At 39.2% G+C, this 13,342-nt stretch overlaps 1 protein-coding gene across 1 annotated transcript in view; it reads right to left on the bottom strand.

Annotated features, from left to right (window-relative positions):
* LOC114668132 (IgGFc-binding protein-like) overlaps positions 1-13,342 on the bottom strand; it is a 139,863-nt gene that overhangs the window by 81,404 nt on the left and 45,117 nt on the right. The window lies entirely within an intron of this gene.

Raw genomic sequence — 13,342 nt, 5'->3', positions numbered from 1 at the left:
CATACTCCATTACATTCTTGATATTACAGCTCTCTGAATAATTAAAATACTGAGATGTATACGTGATATCTTTTTCATGATGATAGGAATGAAAGCATGTTATTAAACATGGGAACACGGTGGCGCAGTGCTTGTTCATGTCTCACGCAAGAGGCTTGCTGCGCCATGCGCAACCTTCAGTTAAATAATTTTATCACAGCAGTACTGTCTCTTTCAAACGTACTAACCTCCAATTCCTGTCCTTACTTTTCTTTCTCCAAAAACTCAATCGCCACACAATAAGCTATGTAATAGACGTGAAGCCATCTGTAAGCTTAGAACTTCGATTCTTCAAAACTTTTAAGGAACATTGAAATATCTTAGTAGTACGTGTTTAATTATTATATCCGTCTATCTTTCCAGTGTCGCGTCAGCACCAGCAATAATACAGCGCAAGGCAGGAACAATTACTGAACTAGCTAGCGCTGCGGCACCGTGTCCTCACATGTTTAATTATTAACAATACAGATTATTTAAATGAAGTTAAAGTTTTATCTGTATAATATAATCAACATGTTTTGCTGCATTTCGTCTTAGAAATGAATACCGTCTTCACATGTAAATACGCGCTTTATAAAGTGGCGCAGGTTGTGCAATATTATAACTGTAGTGCAAGTTTACAGTGGGGTAATTGTACTTATAAGTCCAAATATTTCTACAAGGAGCACTTGATGGACTGATTTAGTGTGTTTAGAGTTCTTGGGATGAAACTGTTTCTAAACCGCGAAGTCCGTACAGGGACTAAAGCGTTTGCTGTGGCTCAGGCAGCATCTGCTTCATGCTGTGTACCGATAATTCTCTTTCCAATCAGCTGCTGCTGTGATTTCCCACTCAGATACAGTAATATAAATACTCCGAGTGGTGCAGTGAGAGTAATGTGGGAAAAGATGATCTGCTGTGGCAGCCCTTAACGGGATCAGCTGAAAGAACATGCAGTGAGAGTTACAACGCTAAAGCAGTTATGGTATTTGGAATACTATGGCTATTCCCTGGACCATTATATTGCTACAGGTTAATTACAATCAGATGCATTACACTAATAAACAATATGCAGTTAATTTCAGTGTATTTATAAAGCCGCGCCAGGAATGTGGATTTAAGAAAGAAAGAGTGATCACACAGGAACAGTAGCACTGCTTTGACACTGGGTGCCGCCAGTCTGCAAAACCGGGTGGATAAATTGCGTACGTCAAGGAATGAGTTACCGTGGAAATGTGCGTGGCTTTACGCCAAGTTTAGGTTTTATACATCGCGATTTGAGCATGGAAAGGTTCGTACGCAACATTTCTGTGCGTACGCACCGTTTATACGAGGCCCCTGATGTTTTTCAATCACTAAGACTTTACTCATTCTGTTGGTTCAGTTACTTTGACAATAATTCTGCTTTATTCCATGTCTTCCTCCAAGATGCTATTGCCTTCAAATGTGTTTTTATTGACTAACTTGAGTAGCTTAATCAGCTTTATGGAAAGGCACACCTAACGTTTTAGCACTAGTGGGCTAGTGTGAATACATGTTCTTCTTGTCCTCCCAGTGAGTAGAAGCCAGAGTAGGCAAACTCGTGCAACACGAAAATTTGCACACTCCAAAGAAACAATGGCCAAGCAAGGCAACGAACGAGAGTTACTGGAACTGTTGGTCAGCAGAACTTACCACACTACACATCCCTGATTATTACAAATTGTGAAACATAGAGGTAAACTCCCCTGGTAAGTATTACAAAACTTTGGGTGTTTAACAGAAGCTACAAGAGAAGTTCCGTTTCCTTCTAAAAGAAGATTAATATGGTTATTACTTTGTATGTGACTCTCCACCATATTGAATACATGACCTACAACACATTTGAACCTCAGCTGGGGGGAACCATGACTAAAACACAACAAGACTATTATAATTTTCTTTCCTATATTTTTAAAGTTCCTTTCATGTGTTTGCACCAATTAAACAGGAATTCCTGGGTGGGACCTCAAATCTTTTTTGTGTCTCTCTTTGCTTTGTTAAACAGTGGGTACAGAAAAGAATTGGGGCTCACGTCATTTCATGTGTCCATATTCTGTGTGTTCATGGCCCAAACACAGTACGGTCAACACAGTGACAAGTCTTCAGAAAGGCACTATATAAATAAAATGTATTATTATTTTATTAGTCATAGAAGTGGTACATGTTAGTGCAAAAGCTGGGTGACTATAGTGTACAGTAAGGCATGTTAAGGTAAAGAACATTTGATAAACTCTTATTTAACACGGTGTAGTGAGAGGGCTGTGCACTGTGAGACTGAGCGTGTGTTTGCTCAAGAGACCCCCTCAAAGATGGCAGTCTTGTCAGCAGCTGGCTGAGTGGAAGTTTTCTGTTTAGTTCAACTAGCTAATAAGGTTGCTATTTAATTCCAAGGTCCTCAAGTATGAATCCCAGCATAAAAGATACATATGGATCTGGAAGCTAGCAATGTTTTAAATGTTGCTTGGAAATGTCAATGAGAATTTTACTACACTCTGAATTTCAACTAATGTAAGATTATCAATAGCAGACAATGGGTGCTGGCAAATAGAGAGCAAGAAGGCAAAAAAGTAGCCTTGTAACAGTTAATTAAAGGGTGATAGTAGAGGAAATGGTGTGAATGAAGGATGGAAGATGGAAGACTTATGCTAGGACTATGATTTGTAATGGAAATAAGAGCTTACTAACTAAGCGAGATGTAAGGGGAAAGCAGCAACGACAATGAAGGTGCAGATGGTTTCTTGCTGTACATGTGCAGTAGATAAGAGATGAAAACAAGGAGTCTGAACATTTTGCAGCCATAGATTTGATACATAAAGAATGGACAGAAGCTTCAGTGTGTTAAGTACAGAGAATTTGGAGGTAGTGCAGTGGTCCCAAAAAGATATTTGAATTAATCTAGAGCAGTGCTTCCCAAAAGTGGTCCTGAGGACCCACTGTGGCTGTAGGGTTTTTGTTGCAACCAACTTCTGAAACTTCTCTGAGCCATTATTTGCCAGTTTCTGTGTTTTTAGGTCAATATACATGTCGGGTGTCTGCTCTGCTTTTCTTAAATTGTCATTATTAGGATACAACGAAGGGAGCAAACTACACAGAAAATTTTGGACATGAGCATCAATATGCTTTGTGCCCTAGCAACTAAGTTACCCAAACTATTCTATAACATTTCAGTAATTATTTACCCATCTGATGCTGATCTTTCTGATCATAAAATACGTAATCACTATAGCAATTGATGAGAAGAATTCATAATTAATTGCAAATTTGCAGTATTTGAGAGTTCTTCTAGAGTGTCTCTTTCTCTTGCATGATTTAGCTCACAAACTAATCAGCGCATTGTCATATCATAACGGGCATAAGTTTTGAGTTTGGTATTTTTCCATCCAGCTGTTTTAGTTCTAGGCAGACACACGCCCATCATCGAGATATTGATGTTTTTCAGTATCAGGGGAACCTAAAACGTCAAGATCCATTGAAAACTGGAGATCAAAATTTTTGATGAATCTAAAGCTTTCGCTCTTCTCTCATAGATGATAGGTTATGTTGGGGGAGGGTGCAAAGCAAAAAGGGCAAATTAATAGGAGAACAAAAAAGAGAATTAAGCATTTCAAGTGATAGAAAAAATAGAAATACAGTATTCCTAAATATCTTATAAATGTAAGTGTCATGCTTCTGAGGTTTTCTGACTGTAGAATAAGAGAAGAGAAGAAAAGACCAGCATATGTTGCATATGCTCGTTTCCACGCTCACATCACGATGTATACAAACTAAACTTGGAGTAAAGCCACGCACATTCTCACGCCAGGTCAAACCATAGCATACACAAGTTTTTGGCTCGGTTTTGCAAACTGGCGGCACCCAGCATCAAAACAGTGCTACTGTTCCTGGGTGGCTTCCCTTTATTTTTTAGATTCACATCCCTGATGTGGCTTTATCAAATACACTGACGGTGGGCTACGACACACCGTCGTATGAACTTGAATTTTCGGTCAATTTCTTTTGTTGTTTATACAACTGCTTAAACCAACAAATAGTATGTTTTTCCTTGCCTTCACTTGACATTCGCTGATATTCTTCTTTTTTCACCGTGCTTTTGCCATTGTCTTTCCACAGAACGCTGAACTTAAGGGAATTTTTATATTGATTTGCATATTCAAAGAGGCATAATTCTAGGAGGAGTCCAGGAGGGGTGGCAGGGGGCATGCACGAGCGTTACATTTCACACAGACCAGGATTTATGTAGCAGAAGTGCATGGAAGTTGGCTTATGCACGGTTTTCTGCATCTGAATTTTTTTATGCGTACGCACATTTTGACTTTTGTCCATACGCCATGTTTTAGTGTGACTTGTACACACGGCATTATGCATGAGGACCCAGGTAATTAAATGAAATTAATTATTATCAGTTAATGCCACTCATTGCAGATGGAACTAAAACCTGTAGTCATAGTGGGGATCCTGGATTGAGTTTGAGAACCACTGATTTAAAGGAACATTTTTTTTTCCTGTAGGTAGTATGATGTTAAAATTTGCTGTATATCAAAATATATTTTAAAGGCCTGAATGAAAAGGGTTTGGAGTAACCAAAGTATTTTCCTGCTAAACAGGATACACATCCATTCATCTTCTCAATATGCTTTACCTCTAGTGCTCTGAGTGGAGCTAGAACTGTGGCAACCCAGGGGGGCTGACAACTAATGGTTTGGGGGAGGCAACGCCCTTGTCCTTCCATTCGGGAGGTTCCCGGCCAGCAAGAAGCCGGCTGCCTCCTACTGTATATATATATATATATGTATTGTGGCAAGCGGCTGGGGGTGGTACCCAGCTGGGACGCCCAGAAGGACCAGAGGAGGGCTTATGCCTCCTCCAGACCACGAGGGAGCAACCGCCCCCGTGGCTTTGGTGACCATGGGAACTGAGCTTGGAAGCACAACCCTATAGGGGCCCTTGGTCACCGCCAGGGGCCGCCCCAATGCCTGAGGAGTCCTGACCCTCTGCACTTCCGTCACACCCGGAAGTGCTGGGGGCAAGAAGTGCTTCCGGGTGCGCAGCCGGTACTTCTGCCACACTTGGGAGTGCTGGCGGAAGCTCATCAGGAGGCACCTGGAGCACAACCAGGTGTGTATAAAATAGGCCGCCTCCCTCCATTTGATGGCTGGAGTCGGGTGGAAGAGGACGGAGCTCGGAGGAGAGGAGCGGAGGTGGTCAGAAGACAGAGAAAGGCATTGTGAAGAGGCCTGGATTTGGGGTTGATTGGTGCTGCGGCACTAGGTTTGTGTGTGCTTCAATATTGTAAATAGTTGTAAATAAACGTGTGTTGGGTGATAAAACCATGTCTACCTGTCTTTGTCCGGGCTGCTTCCCACAATATATATATGCACACACACATTTTATATTTCTTCTAGACAATTGTACCTCATAGCTATCTGATTTTGCAATCCTAATAATTATGAAGTGTATATCTCTACTTTGTGATTTACTTCATGTTTATATTTTCATATATAGTATACAGAAACTTATATACAGTATATACTATATGACTATACAGTAATTTTGACTTTACTTTCCCCAATACTAATGCACTATATGCATCTACTAGATGGTGTACCTCATGTTCGTCTTTACATCTTAAATATGAACACTTTGAGTACGTGTAGTGATACTGACTTTTATCGTCCCGGTATTAATGGACTGTACCGCTTATTTCTGCAGTGTGATGAATTTCAAATTCCTGTTGACATCTTAAATCTAAGTTACCTGACTATACTGTGAATAGTCATTTTAACTCTACTGCCCCAGTAATAATGCACCAACTGTTTATTGTTACTAGAACTCATATTCCTCTTTCTATCTTTAATCTGAATTGCTTGAGTATACACGTATCATGATTTTGACTTTGCTCTCCTGATACTTCTGAACTCAGGATGTTTGGCCTCATAGCCCTTTGGCCCTGCAGGTTGTAGTGTTTACATGTTGTTTTTTTTGAGTGGATTCCTGAGTATGCGAAGAAAACCCATACAACAGGAACATTTGCACACTCCAAACAAACAATGGTGAGACTAGCAAATGAACCAAGGTTTCCTGAGCTGTTGGTAAGCAGCTCTTACTACACAGCACAATGCTGATTATTACAAATTGGAAAATGCAGATGTAAACTCCCCTGACAAGTGTTACAAAACTTTGGGTGTTTAACAGAAGATACAAGGGAGGTTCAGTTCCCTCCCACTAAAGATTAATGTGCTTATCACTATGTGCATGACTCTCCACCATATTGATTATAAGACCTACAGAGCATTTGAACCTGAGCCAAAGGGGATCCCTGGCTTAAACACACAAGACTATTACTATGTTCTTTCCTATATTTTCACTAAGTGACTGTCCCATGTATGAATCAATTGAACAGGATTTCCTAGGTAGGACCCCGAGTCTTTTTTTGTATCTTTTTTTATTTTGTTCAATATTATCAGCTCATGTTCCAAACACAGTACAGCCAAAGCAATGACACCTCTTCATATGATTAGTAGCATTTGTATTGTGGTGGACCTTGGATTCCCAAACAGAATACCACAAGAACATGACAGTCATTGAGGTAATTGTTAGTGCAAAGACTGTAGTGTACAGCAAGACATCTGGAGGTAAAGGCCATTTGATACACTCTTATTTATCACAGTGTAACCAGAGGGCCATGCACTGTGAGGCTGAGAGTATTCTTGCTCAAAAGCCCCCTTCACAGTTAGCGGTCTTATCAGAAGCTGGCTGAGTGGAGGTCCTATGTTTAGCTCAGCTAGCTAACAAGATAGCTATTTAATCCCAAAATTCCTCAGTTTACATCCCCGCAGTGCCATCACGGGGAGGACAGGAGATCTGATGAGGAGCGGCACACTCAGTAAACTCATCATTAGATACATGTTTTAAATGTTGGTTGGAAGTAACTATAAGAATTTCACAATAGTCTATACACATGATGATACTACGACTAAGGAAAGATTCTCAACAGACGGAAGTTGCTGACATGGAGAAAGCAGAAAGGCAAAATAGTTGCCTTTTAAGAATTAAGCAAAAAGTAATAGTAGAGGCAATGGGTTGTGATGGAGAGAGGATTTACTGACTAAGCAAGGCAGAAGAGGAGCGATTATGAAGACAGCCACAACAGTGAAGGTGTAGATACTGTAGTTTATTGCAGTATGTGTGCAGTATATATGAGGTAAAGAGAAGAGTTTGAACATTTTATGGTCACAGATATAATACATAAGAGAACGGAGAGAAGATTCTGTGTGTTAAGCGGAGGGAATTTGAGCTGGGGCAGTGATCTCAAAAGATGTTTTTATTAATCTAGATAAGCAAGTTGTGTTTTTTTTCTTCCCAGTAGTACAGGATCAAATTTGCTGTTATTAAAAAATACTTTAAAGGCCTGAATGAAACAGTTTAATGTAACTAAATAATTTTCACCAGCAGTGAAGCTGGAGGCATTCCAGACACCACTTGGTATAATTCTACAACCAACATGTCAGCTGCCACTTTGGAGCTGGCAGTAGACAGGAGTAGTAAATAAAAAAATTCACACAAGCACAGGAAGAACATGCAAAGTCCGTGCAGAAAGTTAACGGAGTAAGGAATGAAATTTAAGTCTTTGGAAGTTTGAGGTTCAAGATATACAGTAACTTCTGTGTCCAAGTGTAAATGATCTTTAACATATTGTGCCTATAAAAAGTATTTAGCCCCCTTTAGAAGTATTCACATTTTACTGTTACACACCATTGAATCACAATGGATTTAATTTGGCTTTTACTGTATATGTTTTTTCTAACTGTTTGCTTTATTCAATTAAATGTTTACTTGAGTGTGTGCTTTTTTAAACTTGCAGATAAAGACAATACAATTTCTGTAAAGTTTCAATACTGCCAAAGTACAAATGAACACAAGCTTTGGCAATGAATGTCAATGTTATACTCTAGATTCTGAATCAATAAAAAAAACAAATAAGTAAAATGGAGTCAAATTTTCCATTAATTGTAAACGTATTAGTCAGTCAGTCTAGTCAGATGATGCAAACCAGTCAATCTAACAGATTGGTATGGACAAGCCAAAGCATCAAAGTGGGTTTCAAATGTGGTACCCTGAAGTGGTCACACTCCCCGTTATGTGAAACATTTTTAAATGAAAATAGTTCATGTTTTCAGAGACATGGGTGTGCTCCTTGTTCATTTTAGCTGTAATGAAAATGCATTCCATCATTTTTATCCCCAACCTCAGTTGGAGAGCATGTTTTGGGCTCTATAGATGCCATTAGCAAGGCATCTTTACATGTACCAATTTCATTTTCATATTAGTTAATGATGCATTAATTATGAAACAGCATATCTATTAGATTTAGTTTCTACTTGACCTAAGCTGCTATTTGAGTAATGAGTTAATGATACAGCATTGTGGTCAGATTAGAAAATGAATACAGGGGTATGGAGAGCAGGGATTTCATCTTCAGTGTTTCACTTGTGAGGTTTCTGAACTCTTTTGGGACTCCCCCCAATGGGACGACATGCTGAACAGCATCCTAAAGTGCAATCACCACGTCTATGGAAGACAGCTTATCCGTTGGGTGATGCAAGGAACATTATAAATACAGGGAACAATATTATTTGGCCACTAACCTGGCCACGGCCCTGCCTGATTGCTGTGTCTGTGTAGAGTCTGTGAGAGAGGTAAATCCCGCTACAATAAATAACCACTCTGTTCCTGTTTCAAAGTAAAGCTTTGCTAAAGTACTGAGCCTCATGTTTTGGGGTGCAAGACAGGGACTCACACACTGGAAAGCCATGCAGTAAGGCACAAAAATTATGAACAAACCTGAATGTTTCAAGAACAGGCTCATTGAGATACCAGGATGTAGCATTGCTACAACATATTACCAACAAATACTTGTCAAGTATTGCTGGGGCAATGCATTACTCCATGATGACACCACGTCTTGGGATTGCCACAGCCAAATAGGCAAACCAAACCATTGCAAATACTTGGTAATAAAAAATTGATCAGCGAAGCCACAAATTCTGCGGAGCATGTAATTCCAGGATATCAAACGTGTAGCTAAGTGATTAAATTCAGAAGTCTTCCTTTGAAAAGCATGGAGTGATGTGGACTGCTAATGTGCTGAAGCAGAAGAACCTACGCAGATGCATAGAGAGGAAGGACAAAGGTCTAGAATGGTAAGACCTAGAGGTAAAGGGGAGTTTTAACTGGCAAAATCAACAGAGTTAGCAAGAAGTTAAACATCTAAAAGCCTGGACAGCACAATAGAACCATCACAGGTTCAATGGTGGTGGTGGTGACAATACCACTAGGGGGTGTGACAACCACCCAACCTGACAAAGACAGACGCAGGAGGCATACTAATAAAACACAAAATTTTTATTTTCTTTTTCTTCACCTGTGGGCAACGTCTTCCCCGTTTCCCACAGGCACAACACAGTCCCAAAGCACCAACACCACAATACACAATACTTTTTTCTTCTCTCTTTCTCCTCCACTCCTTCTTGGCAAGCTTTGTCTCTCTCCTCCCGACTCTGGCTCACCGAGTACTGTCCGTTGGTCCCTTATATAAGGCACACGGAAGTGCTTCAGGTGCTAGTTGCCCCACTTCTCAGGAACAACTGCAGCACCCCCTGGTGGCACCTCTAGATCCCAACAGGTCTGTAGACAACTCCATCTCCCATGAAGCCCTTACAGGAGTCCGAGGCACTGCTGCAACCCATGGGGGCTTCCATCTAGCGTCCTGGGAGAGGTAATGACCTGACCATTCCAACAAAGAGGTGTCCCAGCCAGGTATGGATCCCAGCCCTCTGTGACACCAGCTAAACTTAACCTGTATTTCCCAAGGCTATGCAGGGTAGGTTGACTCACAACTCAGAATTGGCTGCCTAGAAGTATATGTGTGTGTGTGTGTGTACTTCTGGTGCTGTTTACAAGTTAAGCTCTGGCCTCCTGCTGTCCAGAGAAGCCTCAGATCCTGATGAGACCTATCATTTGAATATGTAGTGCCTTCAGAAATTTTTCAGACCCCTTCACTTATTTTCATATTTTGTTATGTTGCAGCCTTATGCTAAAATTGTTTAAATTATTTTTTCCCTCTTCAAATAAGCCTTAAACCTCTAGAATGCTGAAGCAAAAACTTTTTAATTTATTAAAAGCAAAACCATTGGAATATCACATTGACACAAGTATTGCAGACCCTTTGCTATGACTGAGCTGGAAATTTGCATTGCATTGCATTGATCATCATTGAGATGTTTCTACACCTTGTTTGGAGTTCACCTGTGATGAGTTCAATTGATTGGACAGGATTAGGAAAGGCACACTCCTGTCTATGAAATGTCCCTCAGATGACAATGTGTGTCTGAGTAAAAACCAAGACATGGGGTTGGAGGAATTGCCTTCAAGGTTTAGAGACAAAAGCTTCGAAACAAATGCAAAATTATCTGAACTGACCAAACCAAGATTTAACGGTCCGGCCTCAGTTCTAATTGCCATATTTGGAAGAAACCAAGTACTGCTAAACAACTGGCAATTTCATTCCAACAGTGAAGCATGGTGGCAGCATTGTGTTGTGGGGTTGTTTTTCATTTGCAGAGACAAAGAGACTAGTCAGGGTTGAGGGAAAGTTGGATAAAGGAAAGTGCAGAGTTACCTAAATGAAAAACTGCTCCAGAGTGCACTGGGCTGAAGGTTCAACTTACAACAGAACAACAACCTAAGCACTAAGTAAAGACAACGCAGAAATGTCTTAGGAACAACTCTGTGTAACCATCTTTGAATGTACCAGCCACAGCCTAGACTTGAACTCAACTGAATATCTCTGGAGATACCTAAAAATAGCTGCCCATTGGTGGATTTCATCCACCCTTGCAGAGCTTGAGAAGATCTGCAGAGAAGAATGGCAGGAAAAAAAATCCCAAATCCAGGTCGGCCAAGCTTGTCATGTCACAACCAATAGGACTCCAGGATGTAACTGCTGCCAAAGTTGCTTCAACCAAGTATTGAGTAAAGGGTATGAATACTTGTCTCAATGTGATATTTCAGTTCTTAATTTTTAATAACTTTGCAAAAATTTCCGAAAACCTATTTTCCGCTTGTCATTCTTGGGTATTTAGTATTTCCTGATGATGGGAAAAATGCATTTAAATTATTTTAGCAAAATGCTGCAAACTAACAAAATGTGAAGGGGTTGAATACTTTCCGAAGGCTCTGTATGAATTCAGTAAATGGAAGAATGAATGATTGCAGAAGACACCATCCTATTTTTTAAATAAACTGGCATGCAATATTCCAGTCTCACCAACTGAAATACGTGGTATAACTACTTCAACACAGCCAACGCTATCTGAACCAATACATTGAAAGTCACCTAATTTACCTCAAAGGCTCCTTAGTGTCCCCTTCAAGTGTTCCCAATGGTGGACATTTAAAAAAAAAAAAATCATTACACCAGTCGGTGTAATTCTTCATTACTTTAACACCAACTTAACAAGATGAAACACATGTTGAAATATAGAAATATTTTTATTGCAGTAATGCTTTATTTTCTTTTCAGGAATAAACAAAAAAAAAATCATGCAGAAATATGGCAATGAAACAAAGTTAAAGAGTAAGGGAAAAAAAATTGAAATTTTAATAAACGTTCAAAGTCAACATTCTTCATCTATTGTTGAATTAATTTTAATCTTTCAGATGTGATATTCCTCAGTAAGAATTACAAACCACTGAAAATGAAAAAAGAAAGATACAAAAAATTAATTTTCTATCACAATGTCTATTTAATCTCAATAAATCAAGTTATGTCAAGCTTACCTTAGACCTTCAGATTTGCTGTATATTGGTAGCTGTAACCTGTCAGGTATGTTTGCAGACCCCTCTATGTGCTACGTGCCTCTGGTCCCACCCGTTTTATTTTGCTAATGGGTACAACTGCTATTTTGCACACTCTTTATATCATGTGATTGAAAGCACCAGAATATCCTGCACTTCATTGAGTGCTCAAGCATTGCGCCGTTCAGCCTCCACAAAAGTGTTTTGGTATTTTTGCCTATTTTGTAATGTTTCAGTCTCTACATGGGTTTTGTTATTGCTGCCTTCCTAAGTGACTCTTCTTAATATTTTATTTTCTTTTATATTCTGGCTCTTAATTTCAATTTATGTTTTGACTCCCTTCTCTGTTTTGTATAAACTGTACTGTCCGAAAATTTGATGTCAAGGCAAAAAAATCTTAGTTGTCCTTCAAGCATTTATTGGTATTTAAGGTTTTAAAAGTGGAATTCATGAAAACTCCTTTCTCAAAGTTCTTTTCTTAAGTATGGTCTGATGAGCAATTAGACAAGATGTGCTAAAAAGCCAAAGTCCAAACAACCAAAAATTAATGTGTAAAGTCAAACTAAGTTCTTAATCCCTGAATTCAGTAATAAAAACAGTTGTTCTTTTGAGCAAATCTTTTGTTTAAAACACTTAACATTTGGACACCTGGAACAGTGTTGCGCCTATTCTACTCGAAGGTATGAAGAGATCCAGGAGATGAAACATTAATCAAATAAGCAAATCGAAACGATAAAAATAAACCTAACACATCAAAGCCTAATCTTAAACCAGAAGTCACGGTAAGAGAGAAAAACAGTTGAATCAGAAACCAGAAAGTCGAGAAAGAATATGCTTTTGCTTGTTAAAGTTTTGGATGCCAAAAAATTCTTTGTAACAGATTTAAAAGTTCACGTAGAAGACACAATGTGCGGAGTTGTTCTATGCGACATTCTGTACAACAAGGAGTCGTGTGCTGGTAATGGACATATTAGTGTGGTGGCCCCTGATTGTTAAACAAAATGATGTCATAGTGGCATGAATGATTAATCCTTTCATTCAGGAATCATATAATTGTGAGGAAACCACACAGAACTGTGCTAGAGAAAAAGTAGCCAAAATACCTACATTACATATTGTTCTAAAAGAAATTCTAAGAGAGACAGGAATAAAAAAACACAAAGTGCACAATTCATAATATCACCATCTTCAATTGTGGCATTGTGATTATATCACATTATGCAAACAGCCAATACCACATGACTGACAATCAGTGTCATTGTTACAAACAATATGGTGACATAAATGAAAGAAAAAAGAAACTGGGTGACAAAACATTCCAAGGTGAACCCAAACTTCTTAAGAGCATTAATGAAATAGTTTTGTGGAAATTGTGAAATTACGATGAAACTGGTGATTTTTTAACATTCAAATTCACGGTACATGTAAGTAAGTTTTGGTTGTACCA

Source organism: Erpetoichthys calabaricus, chromosome 17 (genome assembly GCF_900747795.2).
Source record: "Erpetoichthys calabaricus chromosome 17, fErpCal1.3, whole genome shotgun sequence".
In the NCBI taxonomy this organism is placed as follows: domain Eukaryota; kingdom Metazoa; phylum Chordata; class Cladistia; order Polypteriformes; family Polypteridae; genus Erpetoichthys; species Erpetoichthys calabaricus.
This window is presented reverse-complemented; position numbering and strand designations above follow the sequence as displayed.